The sequence below is a fragment of the Musca vetustissima genome, unplaced genomic scaffold (genome assembly GCF_032173495.1).
Source record: "Musca vetustissima isolate MV318-11 ecotype Yass unplaced genomic scaffold, APGP_CSIRO_Mvet_v1 utg60086, whole genome shotgun sequence".
Lineage (NCBI taxonomy): Eukaryota > Metazoa > Arthropoda > Insecta > Diptera > Muscidae > Musca > Musca vetustissima.
The window spans coordinates 99,886-107,390 of NW_026889300.1; positions in this window are offsets into that span (position 1 = coordinate 99,886).

The following is a 7,505-nucleotide window of genomic DNA, read 5'->3' on the forward strand; positions in this document are numbered from 1 at the left end:
GCATATATTAGCCCTATTAATTCTTGATAAAATATCCTTTAAAAAATACCTCATATACCCCTAATAGTCCTTGAAAAATATCCCTAGAAGTCACTGACAAAATATCCTCAAAATGTTCCCTCTATTAGCCCTAATAATCCTTGATCAAAAAATCCACGCATATGGTCCTGATACTCCTTTGAAAAAATATTTTTTAAAAAATCCACGCAAATGATCGAAAATATATTCTTTAAAAAATCCACGCTTATGGTCCTGATACTCTTTCAATTAGCCCTAGTAGTTCTCATATATAAGACCTAGTAGTCCTTCATAAAATACTCTAAAGATGAACTATATTTTCCATAATAGTGCTTTAAAAAATATACTCAAAAATTCCCTTTATTAGTCCTAGTAGATCTTTACAAAATATCCTTTACACAAAAACCCATTATCCTTTACAAAATCCCCTTGATTAGCCCTAGCAGAACTTAAGAAAATATATGGTTTTTAAGGATAAAAAACTCCTCTATTAGCCCTATTAATCCTTGACAAAATATCCTTTAAAATATCTCATATTACCCCTAGTAGTCCTTGAAAAATATCCCTAGAAGTCACTGACAAAGTATCCTCAAAATGTACCCCCTATTACCCTAATAATCCTTGACGAAAAAATCAACGCTTATGGTCCTGATACTGCTTTGAAAAATATTCTTTAAAAAATCCACGCTAATGGTCCTGATACTCCTTTGAAAAAATATTCTTTAAAGAATCCATGCTTATGGTCCTGATACTCCTTTGAGAAAATATTTTTTGAAAAATCCACGATTATGGTCCTGATACTTCTTTAAAAAATATTCTTTAAAAAATCCACGCTTATGGTCCTGATACTCCTTTGAAAAAATATTCCTTAAAAAATCCACGCTTATGGTCCTGATACTCCTTTGAGAAAATATTTTTTGAAAAATCCACGATTATGGTCCTGATACTCCTTTAAAAAAATATTCTTTAAAAAATCCACGCTTATGGTCCTGATACTCCTTTGAAAAAATATTCTTTAAAAAATCCACGCTTATGGTCCTGATACTCCTTTGAAAAAATATTCTTTAAAAAATCCACGCTTATGGTCCTGATACTCCTTTGAAAAATAATCTCTAAAAAATCAACGCTTATGGTCCTGATATTCCTTTGAGAAAATATTCTTTAAAAAATCTACGCTAGGGGTATTTTAATGTTCATAAAATTCTAGTGTTCATAGAAGACCTAGAGGCCCTCTAGGGTCCATAGAAGACCAAGATGTCTTCTAGTGTCTATAAGAGAACTATTGTCTATAGAGACCTAGAGGTATTCTAATCTCTATAGAAGACATAGAGGTCTTCTAGTGTCTATAGAAGTCCTTGAAGTCTTCTAGTTTCCATAGAAAATCAAGTGTCTAGTGTCCATAGAAGACTTAGAGGTCTTCTATTGTCTACAGAAGACCTAGAGGTTTTCTAGTTTCTATAGAAGGCCTAGAGGTCTTCTAGTGTCTATAGAAGACCTTTCGTTCTTCTAGTGTTTATAGAAGACCTAGAGGTTTTATAATGTCTATAGAAACTCTAGAGGTTTTATACTGTCTATAGAAGACATAGAGGTCTTATATTGCCTCTGTAGAAGACCTAGAGGTCTTATAATGTCTATAGAAACTCTAGAGGTTTTATACTGTCTGTAGAAGACCTAGAGGTCTTCTATTTCCTCTGTAGAAGACCTAGAGGTCTTATAATGTCTATCGAAACTCTAGAGGTTTTATACTGTCTATAGAAGACCTAGAGGTCTTATACTGTCTGAAGTAGATCTACATGTCTTATACTGTCTCTAGAATACCTAGAAGTCCTTCTTCTGTCCACTGACAATAGTAATCCTAGCTTTATTTATCATAGATCCAAAGATATATTAAAAATTTATTTCATTTATTTTCTTTGAGTGTCTTCCCTGACTATTGAAATGTTCTTTCCTTGTGGCCAGACATCAATGGCCACAATTCTCAACATAACACTTTGAGCAGATGCATTATTTTTATAAAACAGAAAACGAAGTTTACTAGCCCATCTCAATTGTACATTCGGTAAACCAACTTTTTCTGTTGCTATTTGTTGCCTAGCCAAGCTATCTCCCGGCACTTCACTTCAACATTTTCCATTGAAATCCAATTGAATGGAAATCGTAACGAATTGATTTTGACTGGGCCAAATACGAATTGCAGTTTAGTTGTTGAATTAAGAATACGACAGATTAAACATATTAAACGTTGTTGTTGTTGCTGCTGCTGATGTTGTTGTTTTTGTTGCCGCAACAATTGTTCATTTACCTTGCAGACGTCGCGACGTTACCATCAACACAATTTCCTGCACAATTTCATTTGAATTGCCAAGGCATTGAATGGCATCCGATACCTAAGCCACAGCACAACAACTAGCCGACGACAACATCGATGAATGATTTTGATGTGTTTCCTGAATTAATGTAAAAATGCTTAATTGTTGTTGTTCGCTATTGGCTTGTTCTTGCTCTTCGTTTTTTCGCTGTTCCCAATGCCAAATTAATGGTCAATCTGTGTTGGATTAACATGGAAAGATTGAATTTGGTTAACAGGAATACCAGTGGCAGTGGTGGTGACCTTTTTTATTTTCCATAATTAGAAAATTAACTGGAATTTGATGCGATCAAAAGTGAACAATAACAAAAACAACAAGAAACAAGCAATGTATTTTTAATAAAAGCTTGTACCTCTCAGAAGAAAGATTTATTTTGCAGGATGGGTATGATTCCATTGGAAGCTATTTTAACTGTAGGCGTTAAGGATTTAAATGAGCGGGAAGATTAATGTTTTAGACCCTGGTGGAAGATTTTGATAGTGATGAGATGTTTTAGAGTAAATAGACCCTTCCTATGAATCTTCCATAGACAAAAGATCTTTAGGCACTTTGTAAATATCGAACCCTTAATGATCCTCTTTGGACAATAGAAAACCTCTAAGTCCTCTATAGACAATAAAAGACCTCCAAGATACCATTAAGGCTCATATATTCAATAGAAGACTTCGAGGTCTTTAGTATTCTATAAAAGACCTCGTGTTCTTCTATAGAAATAATCAATCAGCATTTTGGGTATTCCGTTTTCTTAAAACGAGTAAATTTTCCATATATTTTCAATATTTTCTATTTTGAAGATTTTAGTCGCATTTTCTTACGAAAATTATTTTTATTTGACATTCCGGATTCCTGATGAAAACACTTCGTTACTACAGCCCTCATAAACAACTAACAGACAATTTACAATGACATATGAAAGTCCCTACCGATTTAAAATAATTTTGAAAAAGTTCAAACTGGCCGAACCTAACGAGGATGTTAATTATTAAAATCTATAAAATATTGGCCATAGAAATCATTAGATCTTCTATATGCAATATAGATTCCACAGATAATATGATAACTATTCTCGGTCCTTTATAGATAACTAGCATATGCCCGCTACTTCGATATCGAATGTGAAAATTATTTAAAAACCAATGCCGACCTTAATTAAAACTTTAGTACCATTTAGTATCTATGTTCTCTTATAGTACGTTTTTCCAAAACTACCTCCATATCTCAATACTATTCAACAATTCTGACCGCAACAGGAATGTAGCTCTATACTAAATATTGTATTTCCCTTTGTACTCCTGTAATACTTATTTCCAAATAAAAATGACCAACTTTCAAATATACTCGTAGCTTCACCCAAACCAAATTTTGTACCATTTAGTACACATAAATATAAATTTCCATAACTACCTACCTTAACAATCATAAGTACGGAATTCAGAAACTTACCATGTTCCCCAATCTTAATGCCAAATTTCAGGATTGCAGATCTATCGGTTCACCTAAATTCAAATTGTATCAAATTTAGTACCATTTAGTACACAATAGTGAACATTTCCTAAGCTTCATACATACTCCAATAATTTAGGATCCTAACTCTTTCGGTTGAGCCAAAATTCAAATTGTACCAAATTTGGTACACATAAGTACGAATTTACAAAAATACACGTACACCACAATTCTACACTTCATGAGTAATCTTAATGCCAAATTTCAGGATTGCAGATCTATCGGTTCACCTAAATTCAAATTGTATAAAATTTAGTACCATTTAGTACACAATAGTAGACATTTCCTAAGCTTCCTACATACTCCAATAATTTAGGATCCTAACTCTTTCGGTTGACCCAAAATTCAAATTGTACCAAATTTGCTACACAGAAGTACGAATTTCCAAAACTACACGTACACCACAATTCTACACTTCTAGAGTAATCTCAATTCCAAATTTCAGCATTCCAGCTCTGTGGGTTCACGTAAATACAAATTGTATCAAATTTAGTACCATTTAGTACAAGTACAAATTTCCAAAACTGCACCCACACCCCAATCCTACACTTCAACAGTAATTTTAATTCCATATTCCTGTATTCCAGCACTATCAGTTCACCCAAAGTCAAATTGTACCAAATATAGTACCATTTAGTACACTTCTTACTCATAAGTGCAGATATCAAAATCTACCTATATATCCTGAATTTAATTTTAATATCCTGAATTCCAACCCCGTACAGTTGCCTCCAAATCAAATTTGTACCAAATATAGTACCATATAGTATTTTTGGTATGCATGATTACACGCTTCCACAACCACCTTCCTATTGCGACCCTACTTTTCAACCTTGATTTGGATTTCAAATCCCAAGTTCTTTAGCTTTATCCGTTTGAAATTGTTCTAATTTAGTATATTTAAGTAATTTTCGGTTACTTATGGTTCGAATTCCAAAAAAAACCTTTTATACATATATTCGACACTCCATCAGTGACCCTCATTCCAAGAACCAGAGTTCTACCTCTACCGGTTCGCCAAATACTATTGGTACCACATTTAGTACTTTTCGTTCCGATCTTGTACGAATTCCCAAAAACACAGCATTATGTGACAGATTTGGAATAAGGGTAACCCTCATTCGTTAAGTCAGTCAGTCAATCAATTACTCTTTTATTTATATACCTAGACAGTTTATTGTTTCCAAGATCTATAGGTTCTACGAAGCGATTGGAGAGAGGAATGACATAAGCTAGCTTATTAACTATAAAAGACCTCACACATCTTTCCAATGTCCGATATGCATTTTTCAATATGCCGACAATAAAAAAAACATAATTCGTCATCCTTTGTCCCGCTTCTTTATATATGTATACAATTTTTTAAAGTTCCGATGTATGCGACATCATTCGTATACACAATAAAACTGACTCTTACGTGATTCATGCCATTGCTAGATAAACGTAACGTAATTAGCAGAACCATATACCTTTTAATTTATCCACTAGTTCTGCTATTGATCGCTAGGTGGATCTTCTATGCATTCATAATCGTCTATAGATGTCACACTTGAAATTAACAGGGTGATAAAATATTTGTATACCCTCATCCTAATGAGGGTAACCACATATGAACACAACATTTTATAAAATAAGTTTCAGATATATATGGGAGGTACATCCGTTTGTGTAAGTGGCTGGTGTGTATGATAAAAGAAGGCCTTCGGTTCTTCCAGAAAAAGGAGTTCATAGTATTTAGAAAAAGAAGGAAACACGTCGTTCTTCAAGATAATTTTAAGCTATTTTTTAGGCCCTCTCCTGAAGACCTACAGTAATAAGAAGGCCATTATCTCGTCTTTTAAATATTGGCCTAATTTTTAGGGTAGCCTTCATGTATTTTGGGAAGTTTGGGTACGTTTTGCAACCATAGTGGCTTCAATTTAGTATTTTCAATTGTCATTGTATAGCAAATATATCTACCAAAAATTATAAATATTAGTCCATTTTTTTTAAGTAGCTCCCATAAAACGGTACCTACCTAATTTCGGGATTCTGACGTTGTTTGGCCTTTGAGGGGTTTTAGAGCACTTTATAAACTAATATGGGTCTACTCTTTAGAGTTGTTATGAAAATGTTGGGTATTTTTAGAAGTTTTGGCAGGAAATTTACCATACCATAAATTATAATTATTGGTCCACTTTTTATTGTAGCCCACATATTTCCAAATTCAATCTTTTTAATAACCCGTTATTATTAATTTCAAATTTTAAAATCCCTTTATTTTATGCAAAGTAATTTTTAGTTTGCCTTACCCTTTGTCTAAAGTAATTTTGGCATCACTTGTGACACCACAATATTGGCAGCACTTTCACAAGTCAGTAATTCGAAAGTCGACTTAGTCATCCCTATTGAAGAATATCAAGAAAGTAGAAACAGAGAAAACTTTGTGAAAATTAGTCAAAAGAATTAAACTAAAAAAATTAATTATTAATATCGAAACGACTAGATCTAATTATTTACTAACGAAAAAACAGCCAACAATTAAGGATAACGCAAAGAGAATAAGAAATCGAACACAAAGCAAAGAGTTTAAAACTCAATTTTTTAACAAAAAAATGTCTCGTGAAATAGATCAACACTAAAACAAAAAAAAGTGAAACGACAAGAAAAATAAAAAAAAACACACAAAACAAGAACGTCAATTTGACTTGGCTAGCTGGCTGCTGGCGACGACGACAACGAAACAGAGAGAGAGAGGAATAACCGAAAAAACAAAAAGTGTAAAGTTCGCACAACAGTGTCTGTCGGTCGTCGAGGCACAAGGTGTTTTTGGCGTACCTACTACGTTCCGTATTTTTGTATAAATTTTCCTATTGTTTTTCGTTTTTTATTTGGTCAAACCAACGGCGACGACGAATGACTTTCCTTTTCGACGAGGGAAGGCCTTTAACCTTTGTTAGCATTTGCCATTTGGTGTTATAATAATAGAACAATTCCTTAGGAATTGGTATTCTGCTGCTGCTGTTACGGATATATTGCCAAATCTTCTACTTCTGCCGCTGTTTGGGAATCGGGAAGTGCAAAGCACTCACTCTCACTCAACATTATCATTTCCACAACAACTTCGACCAAAGACAACATACCCTCCAACCAACCAATCAATCAATCTACTGAAGAAGAATAATAAGAACAAGCATTCCACATTTTTAGACTGCACTGAGAATTCCGACACTGTCTACAACCAACTAATTTTTCGTATTGTTTTTTTTAATAAATTAAATACTACTACTATTACTACAAAGACCAAGACGACGACTACTCATCGCTGCACTACTAGTGGGGGAAAGACCTTGAGAGAGCTGGCTTTTTTTGGTTGCAAATAATCGCTAAAACGCTCTGATTGCCGTGTTTTGTGCCGTTCATTTATGATTTTGCAAAATCACCATCACCGACCAACCAACAACTAACCAAGCAAACAGCCTGCCTAAGCAAGATAGCCGACGACAACGACAAAGCACATTGGAATTGTGTTTTGAAATTCATTACATATAAGTGGCTACGATTGTTGCTATTTTATTGCACATCCACATCTAGAAGTTGTTGCTGTTTTTCTAAATCAACAATCAGCTGGAAATT